General features: G+C 44.3%; 3 pseudogenes; all 3 read right to left on the reverse strand.

Annotated features, from left to right (window-relative positions):
- Nucleotides 1-1,797: 1,797 nt before the first annotated feature.
- Nucleotides 1,798-3,365, reverse strand: LOC149275501 (E3 ubiquitin/ISG15 ligase TRIM25-like; annotated as a pseudogene).
- A 2,280-nt stretch (nt 3,366-5,645) lies between these two features.
- Nucleotides 5,646-7,176, reverse strand: LOC149275502 (E3 ubiquitin/ISG15 ligase TRIM25-like; annotated as a pseudogene).
- A 3,955-nt stretch (nt 7,177-11,131) lies between these two features.
- LOC149275503 (E3 ubiquitin-protein ligase TRIM39-like) lies at nt 11,132-12,644 on the reverse strand (annotated as a pseudogene).
- Nucleotides 12,645-19,277: the final 6,633 nt, after the last annotated feature.

Below are 19,277 nucleotides of genomic sequence, written 5' to 3' on the forward strand. Positions count from 1 at the left end.
TGTAAATCTCAGCCTCCACTTTATGAACCTCCTGATATAAAAGAAAGAATTGCTGGTAAACAGTGTTTTATAATCCGCCATGTTGGTCTGAGGTAAAAATACAACACACGTCACCTCAACAGGCCAGCGGCCTATTACTGTACCTGAAGTGTATGCAGATGCTTATTATCACCACCAGAACACCTCCTGATTATCACCAACTACACTTAGAAAATGCTGTATTTGGACAAAAGCTGCCGATTGACAGATTTACCCCAGACGATGCCCTAGGCCTGACCCAGCGCAGCACCTCCAGCAGGCTCAGAAAATACTGCCCGGCTATAGACAGTTTAAATACTCAGACAAGACTCCACCCACTACAAAGTAATCCAATCACCAACACCCAGCTGGTTCCAGTCAGATTAACTCTCTCCTAATCTAACCAAGGCCTCAATTTTTCTTCGAGTCTCCCAAGGAGAATCTGGCCTGTGGTAGAGGAGAGGGAGACGTCAGTAAAGCCGGATACAAAAAGAGATCTCCAGAATATCTCTGGCTAGAATGCTGACCCGGGACAAACGCTGCCCACTTCTCTTTCTGTTGGAGGAAAGTGGAATCCATATTTACATTTCTCAGCCACATCTTAAAATCTATGATTTGCTGCCTTCTACACTCCTGTCTCGCATACACGGGTAAAACCCCCGATAAAGATACGTTGGATGCCACCTGCTGCAGATCCTCATCAAGGTTACTGAAAAGCGCGCTGACCTCCTCACTGGACAAATCATTAGTCTCCAAATTCACAATAACATCCAACTTCCAGTCATGTCTCGCTTCCTTACCATTTTTAAAATGTGTCAGTAACACCCTCTCCCAGGTGTTAACCCTTCTTACCCTTTTCTCAGTGCATTTACTCTTATCTACCTGTATAGCTAGAGATGGGGTCTCAGAAGCCCCCTTACAGCACTGTTAGGAGAAGGCCTGGAGAACTCCAGGAAAATTGCTGCTTCTCCGGTTTAACAACCGAATCTACCAGGTCACGGGAATGTGGTCCTGGCATGCCCCACTACCCATCCATTATCCCTTTTAAATGGGGGTGTCTCCAACAATGTCACCAGGAACACCCACTGACATCAGGGAGAACGCCCACTGACATCAGCAGGACTGCCCACTAATCTGGGCAGTTCTGACCTTATCCCTCAAGGGTATGCTCCGGAGGGCCGGAGCCCACAAATTCACAGGTATGATTAAGAGAGCTATAGGGGAGTAAAGAAGGGCACATAGATTTGGGAGAGGAACTGGCCAAACTAAGCAGGGACTCTTAGCAGGTATGCTATTCAGGTTTCTGACTTTGATTGACATTTGTCTGTGAGTCCCACTTAAGTCCAATAAGTAAAGTGTGATTTGAGAGGGATGGATTATTTCAGATGCCATGAAATTATTTTAATATAATTAAGACCACGACACAAATCGCCATCAGCCGATTTATTTTATTAAATGTCACCATTAAATCATGTTATTAATGCAGAATTTGAGGGGGGATTAAAAAGCCCCAGAATGTAAAAAAATTTGGTTAGGTTGATTTAGGAAAGATAGATAGATAATTCATTGTTATTAATTAAACAGAGTATATAATTTGGCACAATAAATTAGAAATTCCATTCAGAAGCAGGTATAGTGACGTTAGATTTACTCGGGTCCTAGAGCGTGAACTAGCCCTGGCATGCAGCGGGTTATTAAGGCGCTACCTGTTGTAACCAATCAGATTTCCTCTCTTTGAGCTGTCAGTAGTTGCCAGGCAAATCAGCTACACAAGAATCATTATTCCCAGCTCCGGATCTTCTCCCAGGCTTCACTCCTTACCCCAAACGCAGCGTGAAGCGGCTCAGTGAAGGTGGCAGTGAAGGTGTGTAAGTGTCTGACCGGGTCACACAGCTCATAAAAGGACAGCCGCACGGCCTCATAGTCCAGGAATATCCCCAACCTCTGACAGAATGGGCGGTGAGGTAACTGGATTACTTTACCGTCATGTCTCACTACATACTGATTACCCGACCAGCCCCACAAACTCCAGGACTTCTTATTATATCCAATCGCTGACTGACGTCCTCTCCTGTCTATACTGGGATAGGCCATCCCGACAACCCATTCCCCTGATTTACTGCCCTCCACTGCCCAGTAATGTCTCCCTGAGGAGAAACTCCTGGTGCTTAAAATCTGAGCACAACCCTGAAATCTCTCTGGTGTTTCTGGGTAAATCTGGTTTATTTCTGACCAGGATACAGTTTTCAAGTCACCTGATACATCTACACGATTACCAGCCGTGTCTACATCCAGTAATATGTCTGAAGCCTGCAGAGCATCGAGACGTCTCTTTGCACCGGTCACAATACCAGCTAAACCTGTGTGTAAAATCACTGAGATCAGACCCTCATCCAGATCTACAGCACTGAGCTTTTTATCATCAATTTCTCTGTCGTTATCATCTCCCTCCTCAGCATCACAAAACTTATAATGGTCTGATTCCCATTCCTGTAAGACAGCTATTGGGTCAGTCGTGTTGCACAGCTCCCCGATGTCATGTATCTTCCTGGACAGTCCCTCCTTCTTTATTTCCAGCTGCTGGATTAGATCTGAGACTCGGAGTAAGACCTGCTCTTCCTGCCGGGAGATCTCACTCAGGACCCTCTTCTCTAGAGCTTCCAGCTGTTCCCTGATGTCTCTAATCATGGCCGCGACTTGCTCCGTTTCTCCAGCTGCTTTTTCTCTCACTTCTCTCCTGCGCTCCTGCAGACTCTCGACTCGTTTCTCTGTCTCCTCTCGCTTTGAGGTCAGTTTCTGCAGAACATTTCTCAGTTTCTCTTTCTTCTTCTCAGAGGCCTCATTCAGAGTCTCCACCTGGTGTCCCATGTGCTCTCCGGCCAAATTGCAGGACAAACAGATACAGACGGCATCCTCAGTGCAGTAATATTCCATTTTCTGCTCTCCAGTGAAGCGGTGGGTTCCGTTAGAACATGTTCCGGGGACTTGCTATGTTTCTTTAAGTGTTTCTCGCACAGAGAAGCTTCACAATGCAGACAGGTTTTAGCAGCAGGCACAGGATAGTCACAGTAAGTACAGGAGACCCCATCGTACTCCTGCGCTGGGTGAGTAGATAAGAAACTCTCCACTATGTTATACAGTCTATGGCTTCTTTCAAGCTTGGGGCGAGTCCTGTACCTTTCTCTGCACTCAGGACAAGAAAATCTCTGCTCGTCATCCTGGCCATCCCATGTCTTAGTGATACATTCCCGGCAGAAGCTGTGTCCGCATGTCAGGGTAACAGGATCTTTGTAAATGTCAGTGCAGACAGAGCAGGTCATCTCCTGTCTCAGACTACCAGTAGCCATCACTGAAAACAGCGAGAAGAAAACTATACTGAATTTCCCGGAACGCAGATGGTGAGCTTTACCATCTTCTAAATACAGGGTGGGGACTGTTTGTTTTACATACTTTCTGATGACGCTCTAGATTAATAATTGCCGTGTCCTATTTATGTTCGTATTTAGATGCATAACTATGAGTTGCACGGTGTTGGGGGGAGGGTGTGCATAAGCCCAATAATCATGTATAAAAAGAGTAAATCTGGGTAATGAGCAGGAGAAATTCATTCCCTCCATACAGGATTATACATTCATTCGCAGATACTCAGCGCTGTTACCCAAGTGACGTCTGGCAGCATCCGCTGGGCAAGCTTAATGCAAATTGCAGAGACATAGTTTGCATCACTCATCTATAAAAACGTAGGAGGTATGACTCAATTTAACCCTCTGAGTGCCAGGCCAAAATGTCCTGTGTGAGACACTGGGATAATTTTACACTTTACTCAGGGGAATCTCCATATATTTTCTTGAGGACAATTTAAGCTATCTTTATATACCTTGCTTACCCCTGCACCTGGCTCATCATAAAATGGAAACCGACAGAAACCAGAAAGGGACATTAATAAACACATATTCATTAACCCCTTAATGACAAAGCCTGTACATGTACGGGCTCAAAATGCATGGTTTTCAATGGGTTTAGGGACCGCCCATTATCCTTAAGGGGTTAATAAATACATATTTTTGTATTTATTTACTCCTTTATGGTTTGCACTCTGGTGATATGATTTTTTTTGGCTAGGAAGGAGACCTGTATGGCAGCAGCAGTCTTAGTAGAGACGTTTAAACTCATAATTTCCACTTTTGTTATTTATTTTGACTTCGCATAATAGTACAATAATTTTTTTTTTTTTTTAAAGTTTTAATCCCCATTATCTTCCCATTTAACACAAACCCAATGAGAAAACTGTTCAAAAGTTTTTTTTTTTTAATTGAAAAATGCATCAGTCTGATGGTTATTTGATCGCGCATCACTATTGTTCTGGAGGATGCCATTTTGAGGGACACTTTTCTCTCTTAGCTCCTTTTTCTTGTGTTTTGGGAGTTTTGTTTATTATTTATTTATTTCCAGGAGGCCTCTGAGGCAGTGGCACCTGCTGATTTGGAGAGTTTATAAATCTCAGCCTCCACTTTATGAATCTCCTGGTGTAAGAGAGAATTGCTAGCCTTTTATAATCCGCCATGTTGGTCTGAAGTAAAAATACAACACAAATTGCACGTCAACAGGCCGGCGGCCTACTACTGTACCTGAAATGTATGCAGATGATTATTATCACCACCAGATCACCTCCTGATTATCACCAACTACACTTAGAAAATGCTGTATTTGGACAAAAGCTGCCGATTAACGGATTTACCTCAGACGATGCCCTAGGCCTGACCCAGCGCAGCACCTCCGGCAAACTCAGAAAATACTGCCCGACTAATATAAACAGTTTATATAATCACACAAGGCTCCACCCACTACATGGTAACCCAATCACCAACCCCCGGCTGACTCCAGTTAGATTAACTCTTTCCTAATATAACCAAGGCCTATATTTGTCTTCGAGCCTCACAAGTAGAATCTGGCCTGTGGTAGAGAGGGAGATGTCAGATGATACAAAAAGAGATCTTGAGAATATCTCTGACTAGAATGCTGACTCGGGACAAACGCTGCCCACTTCTGCTCCTTTTGGAGGAAGGCGGAATCCATATTTTTTTTATAGTTTCTTATTCCGCTAAATAGGGCCATTGTGGGAAATAAAACCAAATCCTTGTTCTTGGCTTCATTTCCCAGCCATGGCTTCATACCTATAACTCGCTGCCTCTTACGCTCCTGTCTCGCATACACGGGTAAACCCCCCTAAATAAATAAAACTATTAAATTATGTGTTATTGACACTTAATTTAAGAAAGAAAATCCACATTTCGTTACATTCGCCATCTTTATTACAGGTACATTTATTTTTACTTGTTCTCATTATTAGAAAGGGATATGTAGTTTTTTCCAAAGCAGCCCAGAATTTTAAAAAAATTATTAAAGAACTATAGATAGATAATAGCTTTAATTAAACCCAGTAAATCACTTGGAGCAATAAATGTGAAATTCCATTCAGACGCAGACGTAGTAACATTCCCAGATTTAGTCAAGTTACGGGGAGCGAAATGGCCCTGGCGGTATATTGTAACCAATTGGATTTCCTCTCCCTGAGGTGTCACTGGTTGCCAGGCAGATAAATTATTCAGAAATCATGAATCCCAGCTCTAGATGCTCACCCAGGCTTTTCCCCAAACCCAGAACGCAGCGTGAAGCGGCACAGTGAAGGATGCGGTGAAGGTGTGTAAGTGTCTGACCGGGTCACACAGCTCATAAAAGGACAGCCGTCCGGCCTCATAGTCCAGGAATATCCCCAACCCCTGACAGGACGGGAGGTGAGATAACAGGATTAATTTTCCATTATGTCTCACTGCATACTGATTACCCGGCCACCTCCACAAACCCCAGGACTTCTTATTATATCCAATCCATGACTGATCTCCTCTCCTGTCTATACTGGGATAGGCCATCCCGACAACCCATTCCCCTGAGTTACTGCCCTCAACTTCCCAGTAATGTCTCCCTGAGGAGAAACTTCTGGTGCTTAAAATCTGAGCATAATCCTGAAATCTCTCTGGTGTTTCTGGGTAAATCTGGTTTATTCCTGACCAGGATACAGTTTTCAAGTCACCTGATACAGCTGCACGATTACCAGCCGTGTTTACATCCAGTAATATGTCTGAAGCCTGTAGAGCAACAAGATGTCCTTTTGCCCCGGTCACAATACCAGTTAAACCTGTGTATAAGGTCACCAAGATCAGATCCTCATCCAGATCTACAGCACTGAGCTTTTTATCATCTCTCTGTGTGTCCTTAGTAACTTCTTCATGCTCATCACTCTCAATATCTCCCTCCTCAGCTTCACAAAAGTCAGTTTCATTTAATTCCCGTTCCTGTAAGACAGTTAATGGGTCAGTCATGTTGCACAGCTCCCCAATGTCTTGTATCTTCCTGGAAAGTCCCTCCTTCTTTATTTCCACTCTTCTCTAGAGCTTCTAGCTGTTCCCTGATGTCTCTAATCAGGGCCGCGACTCGCTCCGTTTCTCCAGTTGCTTTTTCTTGTACTTCTCTCCTGCGCTCCTGCAGACTCTGGACTCGTTTCTCTGTCTCCTCTCGCTTTGAGGTCAGTTTCTGCAGAACATTTTTCAGTTTTTTCTTCCTCTTTTCAGAGGCTTCATTCAGAGTCTCCACCTGGTGTCCCGTGTGCTCTCCGTCCAGCCTGCAAGACACACAGATACAGACAGCATCCCTTGGGCAGTAATACTCCAGGACCTTCTTGTGGATGGAGCATTTTCTCTTTTCAAATGACATGGTGGGTTCAGTTAAGACGTGTTCTGCAGACCTGCTGTGGACTCTCAGGTGCTCCTCACACAGAGAAGCTTCACAATGTAGGCAGCTTTTAGAAGCAGGAACGTGACAGAGGATACAGTAAGTGCAGGAAATCCCAGTTTTTCTTAGATCTGACGAAAAAAGATTCTGTGCTATGTTCCTCAGTCTCAGGGTCGATTTCAGCTCAGGTCGAGTCAGAAACCTTTCTCTGCATTCAGGGCATGAGTATCTCCCCGCTACCTGAGAATCCAGCGCATTTCTAATACAGACCCGGCAGAAGCTGTGTCCGCATTTCAGAGTTACGGGATCGGTGTAAACGCTCAGGCAGATGGAGCAGGTCAGCTCCTCTCTCAGACCAGTAGATGCCATAATTGAAAGCAGGAGCAAGAAAACGAAACTAAACTGGTCTGATTTCCCAGAAAGCTACTCGTAACTAATTAACCCTATAGGTTGCTATTTGTAGTACCTCATTTGTGTTCTTTTACTATTTTTCTTTCTTAAGCACCAACAACAATTCCACAACACTGTACAATTTAAATATGAGGGGACTTAACAAACACATAATATACACACACATATATACCAGGAGGTAGCCTTATTACACTTTACAAAGTTCCTGACAATGATGGTGGGCTTATAAGGACCATGTTCCTCATCTTACAATTTAAGAATTATGATATAGGTAACCGAGACATAGGGGAAAGAAGGAGCTTGTGGCAAGATGGTGGCAAACAATGGATGCCCTTCGTTTCAGTAATTTTAAAGTATATTTGTGATGATACATACGTGTGGATTACACACACAACCTGTATAGGCCACAGTACACAATATATAACTTAACACTGGATTTCGAAAGGGTCCAAAGTCCTCGTTTCAACAGTTCACGATGTTATGAAGACACGTTCTGCTCATGGAATTGTCAATAACCTTCCAGGGTGTGGTGGCCAGAGTCAAATTAATAAGAGAAACCTTCAAAGGTAAGTGTAAACTGTGGGAAAACACCACATGAGACATCCACACAGGTTACGGTTGACCTGGAGCAATCTGGTGTGATGATCTCATCCCGCTCTATATGCTGCATACTAAACCAAGAAGGCTTTATGGGCAAAGGTCAATGAGGACCCAACTGCTGAAAGCAACTGATCTTTGTCCAAACCTACCTAGCTTCCTTCAGGTAAATGTTCTATGGACAGATGAAAGTAGATATCTTTGGCGATGCATCCCTGTGAAATATTTAAAGGCAACGAAATTAAGCTTATAAGGAAAAGAACACCCTACTTCCAGTAAAATATAGTGGAGGATCCGTAATGTTGTGGGGCTGCCTCTGGTACTGGAGGCCTTGAACCTATTAAGGAAATCATAAAATCAGGATTACCAGGGTATTCTACAGCAAAATGGTATCAGAAAACTAGGTATGGGATGAAGGGTCTTCCAGTAGGACAATGATGTAAAGCACGCAATTGAAAGTACAAGAGAATGGGTTAAAAAAAGACACTGTTTTAGACAGGCCATCAATGAGTCTCCATCTCAATCCAATTGCAAACCTTTGGAAGGAGCCGAAATCTGCCGCTGGGAAAAGGAATCCTGCAAATGAAGAGTGGAAGAGACTGCAAGAAGCTTATAGAAACACTAGGACTCTGCCTTTAATGCTGTCCACGTCATATTTTATGAAATCACATCAGCTGAAGATACATCCCTTTGGGTGTCCAGTTAAAATATTCTCATAATACAAAGTAGGTACATTTCAAATTAATTCTGAAGGTCTATATGATGTAAAGAAAAACTCAGAGGTACCAATAATATTGACCATTACAGTATGTAGTGTTTGCAGGAGAATTCAAAAAGAAGATTGAAGAACTCTGCGGGATTCCAATCACACTGTGAGGGAGTCCCACCGAAACAAACCCCTTCCCTGTCATCCTCAAAAACCGAACAGAAGTATTTATTGAGGCATCGGCTAGATCTCTATCCTCTTTTAACCCCGAACACTTACAATCACCGAGCGTCTTAACTCCATCCAACTCCCCAAAAGGAAAGCAGTGGGTGCTCACAAACCCAAGGGTAGGATTCAGACCTTCTACTTCAAAGCATACACTCTACAAAGGTGAGCGGCACTTGATTTCCGCAAAAATAAAGCTAGTCGACTCTAACAGTAATAGATGATTAAGCGCCTTGTTTGACAGAGAAGTTGGGGATGGGGGGGTCTCAGAAACCCCTTACAGCTGTGTCAGAAACAGTCGAAAAAAAGAAGCAACAAAAATATGAAGAGTGTCGTAGGGGAGAGAAGAAGGGCACAGAGATTTGGGAGACGGACTGGTCAACCTTAACAGGGACCTTTGCGGGTATGATATGGTATGAGGTTTCTGACTCCGTTTGACATTTAAATCCCTGAATGCCTCTTAAATCCAACACATAAAGTATGATTTCGGCGGAACGGATTATTGCAGATGCGATAAAAGAATATTTCTCATCAGCTATTTTTTTTTTTTTAAATAATTTATTAATTTTTAAAATATATAAGAAGAAAACATACATTAACAAACAATACCGTACAAAGTTTGGAAAAAAGATGCAGCATAGAATATCGTACAAAAACATACAAAGTATGAGAAATAAATTGAGAATCAAAAATTGCATCACTTTGTATATTATATTAATAATTATGCAATACCATAGAAGATAATACATTATACCAAACAGAACCATTCACTACACTGACGAGGACGCATTCACACATATGTGGCGGTAGGATAGCATCTATAGCTATGATAGATTCAAGACACTATACCCATTGGGGTCTTACAGGGTACGGAAATAAATATAAATTAATGTGTAAAAATCAAGAAAAGGCATATACGGCAATAGTATATATGATGTCGAAAGAGAGAATATTGCTAAGAATCGAAATTATCTAAGCAAGACTCCGCCGTATATTTAAACCATGGGGACCATATATGATTATATTTGGAGATCTTTTGATTTATCAAATAAAAATATTTTTCCATCTTAGCCTGATGATTTATTTGCTCAATTATTTCCTTCCAAGTAGGAGGTTCGGATTTCCTCCAAGCTCTCGCTATACATAATTTAATAGCCAATAAAATGTTGACTATTAGTAATTTGTATACAGTCTCTGAGGAGGGGAGAGACAAATGGAAAAGCCAGATATAAGAATAAATAACAAATTTAGATTTAAATATATAAGAAAAAAGTTTCTCAACTTGAGTCTTAATGTTACGCAGCTTAGAGCAGGCCCACCATATATTGAATTGGGTCCCCTCCTCATATCCACACCTCCAACATAAATTAGAATTTAAATTGGAGAATTTATTTAAGCGGGACGGAACTAAGTACCAGCGATAAAGAAGCTTAAAAAACATCTCTTGAATGTTAATCGCGTGTACTGCGTTCCTAACTTGCGACCAAGTATCCACCCATTTTTCCATAGGAAAAGTAACCTCGCAATCATTTTGCCATTTCCTTACTGAAAGGGGTAATACATCACTCTCTTGATTATCTAAATATGATGATATCAAAAATATTAAGTTTTTTTTATAATACTTATTAATAAATATGTCAAGTTCTAAAGGTGGATGAACTATCTGAGTATTCAAAAAATGCATCACTCTAATATACGTGAATAATTCATTCTCAGGAAGTTTAAATTTACATTTAAGCTCAGAGAAACTAAGGAATAAATCATTTGATTTTAAATCGCCAAGTGTACATATATTACTTAAGGTCCATTTATTGAGATTAATATTCTGAATATAATAATTGAGGACCTTTAAAGGTGTAAAAACCGTAAAATACACCTCTGAATTTTCGGATCTTCTAAATTTATAACCTGTTTTTAAGGCATCCAATATAACTTGGTTCGTAAAGTTTAATTTTTTCCAGATAGATGGTCCAAGCCAAAAAAGGTTAAATAGATCTTGTTCATTTGTTTGATTTCGTTCACAATATAACCAACCTAAATTGAGGTTTTTTATTTGATTAAATAAAAAACATTAAATTACATTAAATTGATGCAGAATTTGAGAAAGAATTTAGAAAACAGTTTTAAAAATTGGTTAGGAAAATAGATAGACAGATAGATAGATAGATAATAGAGCTAATTGCCATTAATGAAACCATGTATATTTTAGTACAATAAATGAGAAATTACATTCAGATGCAGACATAGTAACACTCCCAGATTTACTCAGACATGAAATAGCCCTGGCACACAACGGGTTATTATGTTGCTATCTGTTGTAACCAATCAGATTTCCCCTCTCTGAGCTGTCACCGGTTGCCAGGCAGATCAGTTACACAGAGATCATTAATCCCAGCTCCGGATCCTCACCCAGGATTCATTCCCTACCCTGATCACAGCGTGAAGCGGCTCAGTGAAGGTGTCAGTGAAGGTGTGTAAGTGTCTGACCGGGTCACACAGCTCATAAAAGGACAGGCGCCCGGCCTCATAGTCCAGAAATATCCCTAATACCGGACAGGATAAATTAGGCAACTTGATGGCTTCACTGTTATGTCTCACCAAATACTGATTATCCGGCCACCTCCACAAAGCCCAGGACATGGCGTTATTTCCAATCATTGACTGGTCTCCTTTTTTGTATATACTGGGATAGGCCATCCCGACACCCCATTCCCCTGATTCACTGACCTCCACTCCCCAGTAATGTCTCCCTGAGGAGAAACCCCTGGTGCTTAAAACCTGAGCATAATCCTGAAATCTCTCTGGTGTTTCTGGGCAACTCTGGTTTATTTCTATTCTGGTTATAGTTTTGAAGTCACCTGATACAACTATATCATTACCAGCCGTGTTTACATCCAGTAATATGTCTGAAGCCTGAGGAGCATCGAGACGTCTCTTTGCAGCGGTCACAATATCAGCTAAGCTTGTCTCTAAAGTCACCGAGATCAGACCCTCATCCAGATCTACAGCACGGAGCTTTCTATCATCATCTTCAGCTTCACAAAAGTCACCACAGCCTGGTTCCTGTTCCTGTAAGACAGTTACTGGGTCAGTCGTGTTGCACAGCTCCTCGATGTCTTGTATCTTCCTGGACAGTCCCTCCTTCTTTATTTCCAGCTGAAGGCTGAGTTCGGAGGCTCGGGGTGAGATCTGTTCTTCCTGCCGGGAGATCTCACTCAGCACTCTCTTCTCTAGAGCTTCCAGCTGTTCCCTGATGTCTCTAATCAGGGCCGCGACTCGCTCCGTTTCTCCAGCTGTTTTTTCTTGCACGTCTCTCCTGCGCTCCTGCAGACTCTGGACTCGTTTCTCTGTCTCCTCTCGCTTTGAGGTCAGTTTCTCCAGAACATTTCTCAGTTTCTCCTTCTTCTTCTCAGAGGCTTCATTCAGAGTCTCCACCTGGTGTCCCCTGTGGTCTCCATCCAGCCTGCAGGACACACAGACACAGACAGCATCCTCAGTGCGGTAATACTCCAGGACTCTCCTGTGGTCAGAGCATTTTCTGCTCTCCAGTGAAGCGGTGGGTTCCGTTAGAACATGTTCCGGGGACTTGCTGTGTTTCTGTAAGTGTTTCTCGCACAAAGAAGCTTCACAGTGTAGACAGGTTTTGGCAGCAGGTACAGGAGAGTCACAGTAGGTACAGAAGATCCCGTCCTTGCATGGTCTAAGGGTGTTTTTAAGGTAAGAGTGAGTCCCATGCATGTCTCTGCAGTCCGGACACCAATTTCTCTGCTTCTCCGTATCACTATCCCATATACTGGTGATACAGACTAGGCAGAAGCTGTGTCCACATGGCAGGATTACAGGATCTCTGTAAATGTTCCGGCAGACTGGACAGGTCACTCATATCAGAAGAAGCCATCACTGAAAGCAGCGGGAAGAAAACTATACTGAATTTCCCAGAGCGCAAAGGATGAGATTTATCTAAATACAGGGCGCAGACTATTTATTTCACATACCTTCTGTTTCTGTGAATAATTACCGTGTCCTATTTATGTTCTCTCACCTAGATACATAATTAGGAATTGGCCGGTTGCACAGCGTGGGGTGGAGCAGTGCATAATGCCCGATAATCACGTCTAAGAAGGGGAAATTTATGTATAAACAATTGGGCATCATACCAAAATAGCTTGGGATTTATTTTTAATAACATCCAGGTTACTCTAAATTACACAAAAAGTGGATTATTTGGCCAAAATGAATGAATAATGAGGAATTAATTAATAATTTTATCAACATTATCTGGATTTCTGGAGTCAACAATCGAACAAGAAACTCCTTTTGGAGCATGGATTGTGATACATCAGTTGGAAATTCTATATCTTCATCATCATCGAATACCTCCCAGGAGGACCATTCCGATACCTATAGCCACCCAAATTATGTAAAGATTGATCCTGGAGTATACGAAAATAAAGTACATAAACAAAAACTGAAGAAGCAGACCATCTTGATGTCAGGGGCCCACCTTCCATGGTGCTTGGGTACAGTCCCATGTGCTTATGAACATTTGTTGTCTTCCGAGTCACTCCTCCACGTCCATCTGCATATTTTGTGATATTGGTATAAATTGTTCTCCGCACAGATTAATGTCGCTCATGCATTTAGCGCGAGAGCGTCTTGGATTATTTAGTCCAGACACTATTGTCCTTCTCTGCCCGTGGAGTTTCTTGGTGATCTTCGGATGCCCTTTTTCTCTGTAGATTTTTCAGAATTCTCTCTACCGTGGCAACTTGACCACCAAAAGAACTCTGCCAGCCCAGACTTTTGGATTGGGACATGTCGATTGTGCTGCGTTGTATTTCGGAATGGTGGACAGAAAACTTGATATCATCTAACATGGGATGTCCCCAAAGTATCACAGTTTCCTTTGGACTGATAACTAACATCTCCCTTTGAAGGTGCTTTCTGCCAAACTTAAAATGTTATCACGTTTAATCTCTTCCGAGAGCTGCTGATGTACATACTCTAGATTTTCTCAAAGATTTTTTGACCCAAAATGTGAGACATTTTATATTCCCACACAAACTAAAACCATCAGTAGCTCTTTTTTTCCATTCCAAACTTCCGTTGCATTCTCAGCATCCTCTGGTTTATAATCATATGATGGAAACCATCCACTCCAGTATCCACGGCTACGTTAGCTAGATGGATTTGTTATGGATTTATTTCCAGCTATATTTTATATGTAATTTATGTGATTTTAAAAACTTGTCTATAATAATATTGGGGGGCAGTGACGTAAAGTCTAGATTTTATTAAAGGCAGGAGGCATTATTCCGCCTTCGTCCTTTAACGCAGATTTGCCTTTTGTGTATGTCAGGTTCTTTATCTTTCTAAATAAAATGCTCTGATTAACATCTTAAGTTCCCTCCTTCTATATTTCCAGCTGCCACGCCTGCTCTTCCTGCCGGGAAATCTTACTCGGTACTCCCTTCTCTAGAGCTTCGAGCTGTTCCCTGATGTCCTTCATGAAGGTGGTGACTGGCACTGCTAGTCCACCATGCATGTTTCTTGCACACCCCTGCAGACTCTGGACTCGTTTCTCTGTCTCCTCTCGCTTTGAGGTCAGTTTCTGCAGAACATTTCTCAGTTTCTGATTCTTCTTCTCAGAGGCTTCAGAGTCTCCACCTGGTGTCCCCTGTGGTCTCCGGCCAAGTTGCAGGACACACAGATACAGACAGCATCCCTTGGGCAGTAATAGTCCAGGACCTTCCTGTGGACGGAGCATTTTCTTTTATCAGTAGAGGTGGTGGGTTCCGTTAAGACGTGTTCTGCTGACTTGCTGTGGACCCTCAGGTGCTCCTCACACAGAGAAGCTTCACAGTGTAGACAGGTTTTAGAAGCAGGAACCAAAGAGTTAATACAACACAGGGGATCATGGTGTTTTTCAGCACTGGTTCTGTATTGAGACTCAGTGATATGTTCCTCAGTCTCCGGGCTCTTATAAGCTCAGGCCGAGTCCTTAAACTCTCTGCATTCAGGTCACGAGTATCCCCCCATTTCCTGGGTGTCCAGCGCGTTCCCAATACAGACCTGGCAGAAGCTGTGTCCGCATGTCAGGGTTCCGGGATCGGTGTAAACGCTCAGGCAGATGCAGCAGGTGTAGTTTATCTCACATACTTTTTGTAGACTTTCGTGGGGTTCTAGCTGTAGTATCCTGATTTCTTTCTATTATATTAGTCTTTTATTGCCCCAAGCTTGCAGGAATGACACCGTGAGGCAGGAATGACACCGTGAGGCAGGTGATGGGTAATCTCACGAGTAACATTTCTTAGCTTCACTACCCTGTGAGTTGTTTTGGGGGGTTGTACATGTGCTTTAATATTAAATGTTAAAGGTGAGGGCATGCAAGTTCAACATGAGTTTGCATGTCTTTGCCTATAACTCGCAAAATCAGCAACCCCCTACTACATATTTAGATTTTAGCGATAAAGGTTGGTCCCCCACCTCTAGTTTTAGGGTATAGAGGCGCAGATACCCCCCCTAAGGGTTATTTAATTACCCTCAACTCCACCAATCACAGAAGAGGGGAAAATCGTCAGGCCCCAGTTTGGTTTAATGGGAGTCCTGGAAAACCTCTGGTTTTATTGTGTGCAGGGGGGGCTTGCAAAGTGAAGTGCCAACTGAGATTTAAAGTGGCGGGCACTGCGGACGTGAACCGTGTGCGAGGGCACACGAGGTCTGGTTTTTGCTGATGCACGCTCGCTTTTAGCGAGTCATATGCGCAGGGATCAGTTTTACTGGAATTTTATTCATTAACGAACGAGACGTTGCAGAGAGCAACCCATTTAAAGCCATTCGTAGATACCTAGTCCGCTCTGGCTGTGAGTGATGGGATAAACCGGTTCTGCGCATATTTCTATTTATACGTACTTCACGCGCTTGGGTTTTGTTTTAATTCATTCAGGGTGGCTGCTGGACCACCGATCCCTGGTGACCCCCCCCAACATAAAGGGCCCCTTATCATCATCACGTCATCATCCTGAGACCACTTTGCCAAGCATGTACCCCACACGTGGTGAGCGATGAAAGGGTTAAAAGACGTTGTTTGCACTTGGGGCGCGGCGCTGAAATGGTTAATGCGTGTGAGTTGCTGCCTGAGAGTAGTGGGGGTGTTGGTTACGCCCAGGAATGCGAGATATCCGGACACTTCCTCCCACAATCCTCCTGACCAGGAAGGAAGCTCCCGGAAGTGGAGCCGCGCGCTGGAGGAGGTCTGTAGCCGTTGTTATGGTGACGGCTCTGGGCCCTGTCGCCTTCCGTAGCTGTTGGAGCGCAGGAGCGCGGAGTATGTGAGGGAGAGGGCGCCGCACGGCCGAGGAGAGTCCCGGGACTGTACTGAGTAAGTGGCCGTCCCGGGGGCAAAGAGAAGGGCTGTTACTGGGAATACCTGTCACCGAACTGCCCCTCCACAGTGCGAGCGAGTGACAGCCTACGGAGGGGCATTTCCCACAGCGGGTGGGGGTGAGTGCAGGGCATGGCCCCCAGCAGCTTTGGGTAGGGGTATGGGGGGTGAGTGCAGGGCATTGCCCCCGCCAGCTTTGGGTAGGGGTATGGGGGGTGAGTGCAGGGCATTGCCCCCGCCAGCTTTGGGTAGGGGTATGGGGGGTGAGTGCAGGGCATTGCCCCCAGCAGCTTTGGGTAGGGGTATGGGGGGTGAGTGCAGGGCATTGCCCCCAGCAGCTTTGGGTAGGGGTATGGGGGGTGAGTGCAGGGCATTGCCCCCGGCAGCTTTGGGTAGGGGTATGGGGGGTGAGTGGGGGCATTGCCCCCGGCAGCTTTGGGTAGGGGTATGGGGGGTGAGTGCAGGGCATTGCCCCCGCCAGCTTTGGGTAGGGGTATGGGGGGTGAGTGCAGGGCATTGCCCCCGCCAGCTTTGGGTAGGGGTATGGGGGGTGAGTGCAGGGCATTGCCCCCAGCAGCTTTGGGTAGGGGTATGGGGAGTGAGTGCAGGGCAATGCCCACGGCAGCTTTGGGTATGGGGAGTGAGTGCAGGGCATTGCCCCCGGCAGCTTTGGGTAGGGGTATGGGGGGTGAGTGGGGGCATTGCCCCCGGCAGCTTTGGGTAGGGGTATGGGGGGTGAGTGGGGGCATTGCCCACGGCAGCTTTGGGTAGGGGTATGGGGGGTGAGTGGGGGCATTGCCCCCGGCAGCTTTGGGTAGGGGTATGGGGGGTGAGTGGGGGCATTGCCCCCGGCAGCTTTGGGTAGGGGTATGGGGGGTGAGTGGGGGCATTGCCCCCGGCAGCTTTGGTAGGGGTAAGTAAACAATGTAAGCGGTTACACATTTGTAAACACAGTAAGCGTTTGTGGCGCCAGCGTGGGGTCCTGGCCTCCCTCTCCGGGGGGCTGCATTTCCCCCTTCTGGCAGAGTCTGCACCGCGGCGTCTGCAAAATCTCCTCTGTTTAAATATCCATCCTCCGCGTCTGTGCCTTTACAGAGAGGGTGGTTCATAAGTAGAACAGCCTCTCGGCAGAGGTGGTAGAGGTTACAATGGTTTGGCTAGTGCGTGACATCACGGCTTAATAAGATCATGTCCTGTTTACGAAGCGGGTCGGCGGCTAAACGCCTCTCGTAAATCTGCCTCACCGGCAGCCGGGATGGGTGGGAAAAAATAATTACGTAAAAAAAAAACATCCAGAAAGCTTTATTATGTCTTTATTATTGTTGTTATTATCTTTTATTTATATAGCACTTGAGGGGTTAACCCCGTGTTGGCGGTTGGAATTATGGGCAGCAATGAGTTAAAATAAAACCCCATTGGCCAGTGTAAGATGTGCCAGCCGGCGGCAGTAACTGCTCCTGGTATAGTTTTCTGGTTTGGGGGGCTGGTCTTTAGGGGGTTTTCGACCCGGTCCAGAATGGCCTCAGGCGTGTGTGACATCATCACCCTGGTTAACGCATCACCCCCACCCCTCATTATGTAAATTGGAGAGCCATGTTTAAAGGGCCAAGGTCACTTTGGGTTCACGGTGGGTGAAAGGTCGCGCTCTGTGCGTCAGTCTTACATGCCGGCGGCAACGGTTCTTTGTGAAGCCCTGATTGGTCGGGGTAACTCTGAAATGCTTGCAGAAGCCCTGATTGGTCGGGGTACCCCTGAAATGCTTGCAGAAGCCCTGATTGGTCGGGGTACCCCTGAAATGCTTGTGTCATGACGGGTTCCTTCTGGAGGTCTCCAGGACTGCCCTGTACCCTCGGTGAGGTCTGACCAGAGAGCCGTGGAGGGGCAGAACCTCCTCGTTGTACCTGCCTCTAATGCCCCTCACTATACACCCAGCTTGTAATATCCACTAGGCGGATAGGAGTTCTGTTCCTCGGTCTAGGTTTATGGCGTACGGGTCATAGAGGCCTGAGAGTGCGGGGCGAGTCCGCGTGAGACATCTCCGTTTCCTGGAGTGTGACGCCGAGGCTGTTTATTCTGCGGCCCCCGGGCTGTCTTGGGATATTGTGTTGACTTTTGCGTCGCGTTGCCAAATGGTTGGGGGGGGGGGGTTGTTCCTGATCTTCTGTTCTGTATATAAAAGGACAGCATGTTTAATAAAGCGACGGTGCGGAGCGCGGCTGCGTCTCCTACGCCAGGAGGGCGGAAAATGTTTATAACGTTTTTAGCTTAAAATCTCCAAAATATAGTGATATATATCACTAGATACAATGTATTCATTAAAAATAATAATAATGAAATATACATCTATTCTCATATTTATACAAAAAACATCTGCTTAGGAAAAAAAAAACCCAATGTGAATACTGGCATTTTTTATCGATAATAGAAATGAGTAAAAAAAAAAAATCTATATTATGTAATAAAAAATTAGACGTAATATCGTAAAATATCCAAAGGATTGTTTTTTTATATATATTTATACAGTTTCAATTAATTCTGATTGAGTCTGCTTAAAAAAAAAAAAAAAGGAACTGACTGAAATGAAATTTGTTTTATGTGATATGTATTAAAATTAAAAGCGTATATAAAAATGTAGGGGTCCCTGGTTAAAATCTCCAAAATATGCTCGAATTTTTTGTCTCAAAGGTCTAGAATGCATTTCTAGATACATTTTATATATATAATGTTAAAAATATATATTTATGTTCAGAATTATAATTAAAGAAAAAAAAATAGTCTGATTAAAGCAATAAAAAGTAAGAATGTGCATAACATTGATTGCGTTGAAGATCCCTGGAACGTGGATAAGTTACGGCGAGCGGGGGAGGGGTGGTTAAGGGTTAAGCAGGGAACGTCTGCCCGGGTGCGAGGATGATCAGCGGAATTCCGAGGACGCCTTTTACTTCTGGGTTATTTTTAGGAGTATCGGTAAAATAAACATTAAGAAGAGATCGTCGGAGAGTGGGCACGGAGAGAGAGTGTGCGTGCGTGTATGCGTGTGTGCGTGTGTGTGTGTGTATGTGTGTGCGCGCCCGCGTGCGTGTGTCTAACGATCTGCAATAAATGTTCTTCCTGAAACTCGGGCCAAACGTGCCTTTAAAGAGGACG

This window comes from Sceloporus occidentalis, unplaced genomic scaffold (genome assembly GCF_023333645.1).
Source record: "Sceloporus occidentalis isolate IW3139 unplaced genomic scaffold, rSceOcc1.0.p SCAF_282, whole genome shotgun sequence".
Lineage (NCBI taxonomy): Eukaryota > Metazoa > Chordata > Lepidosauria > Squamata > Phrynosomatidae > Sceloporus > Sceloporus occidentalis.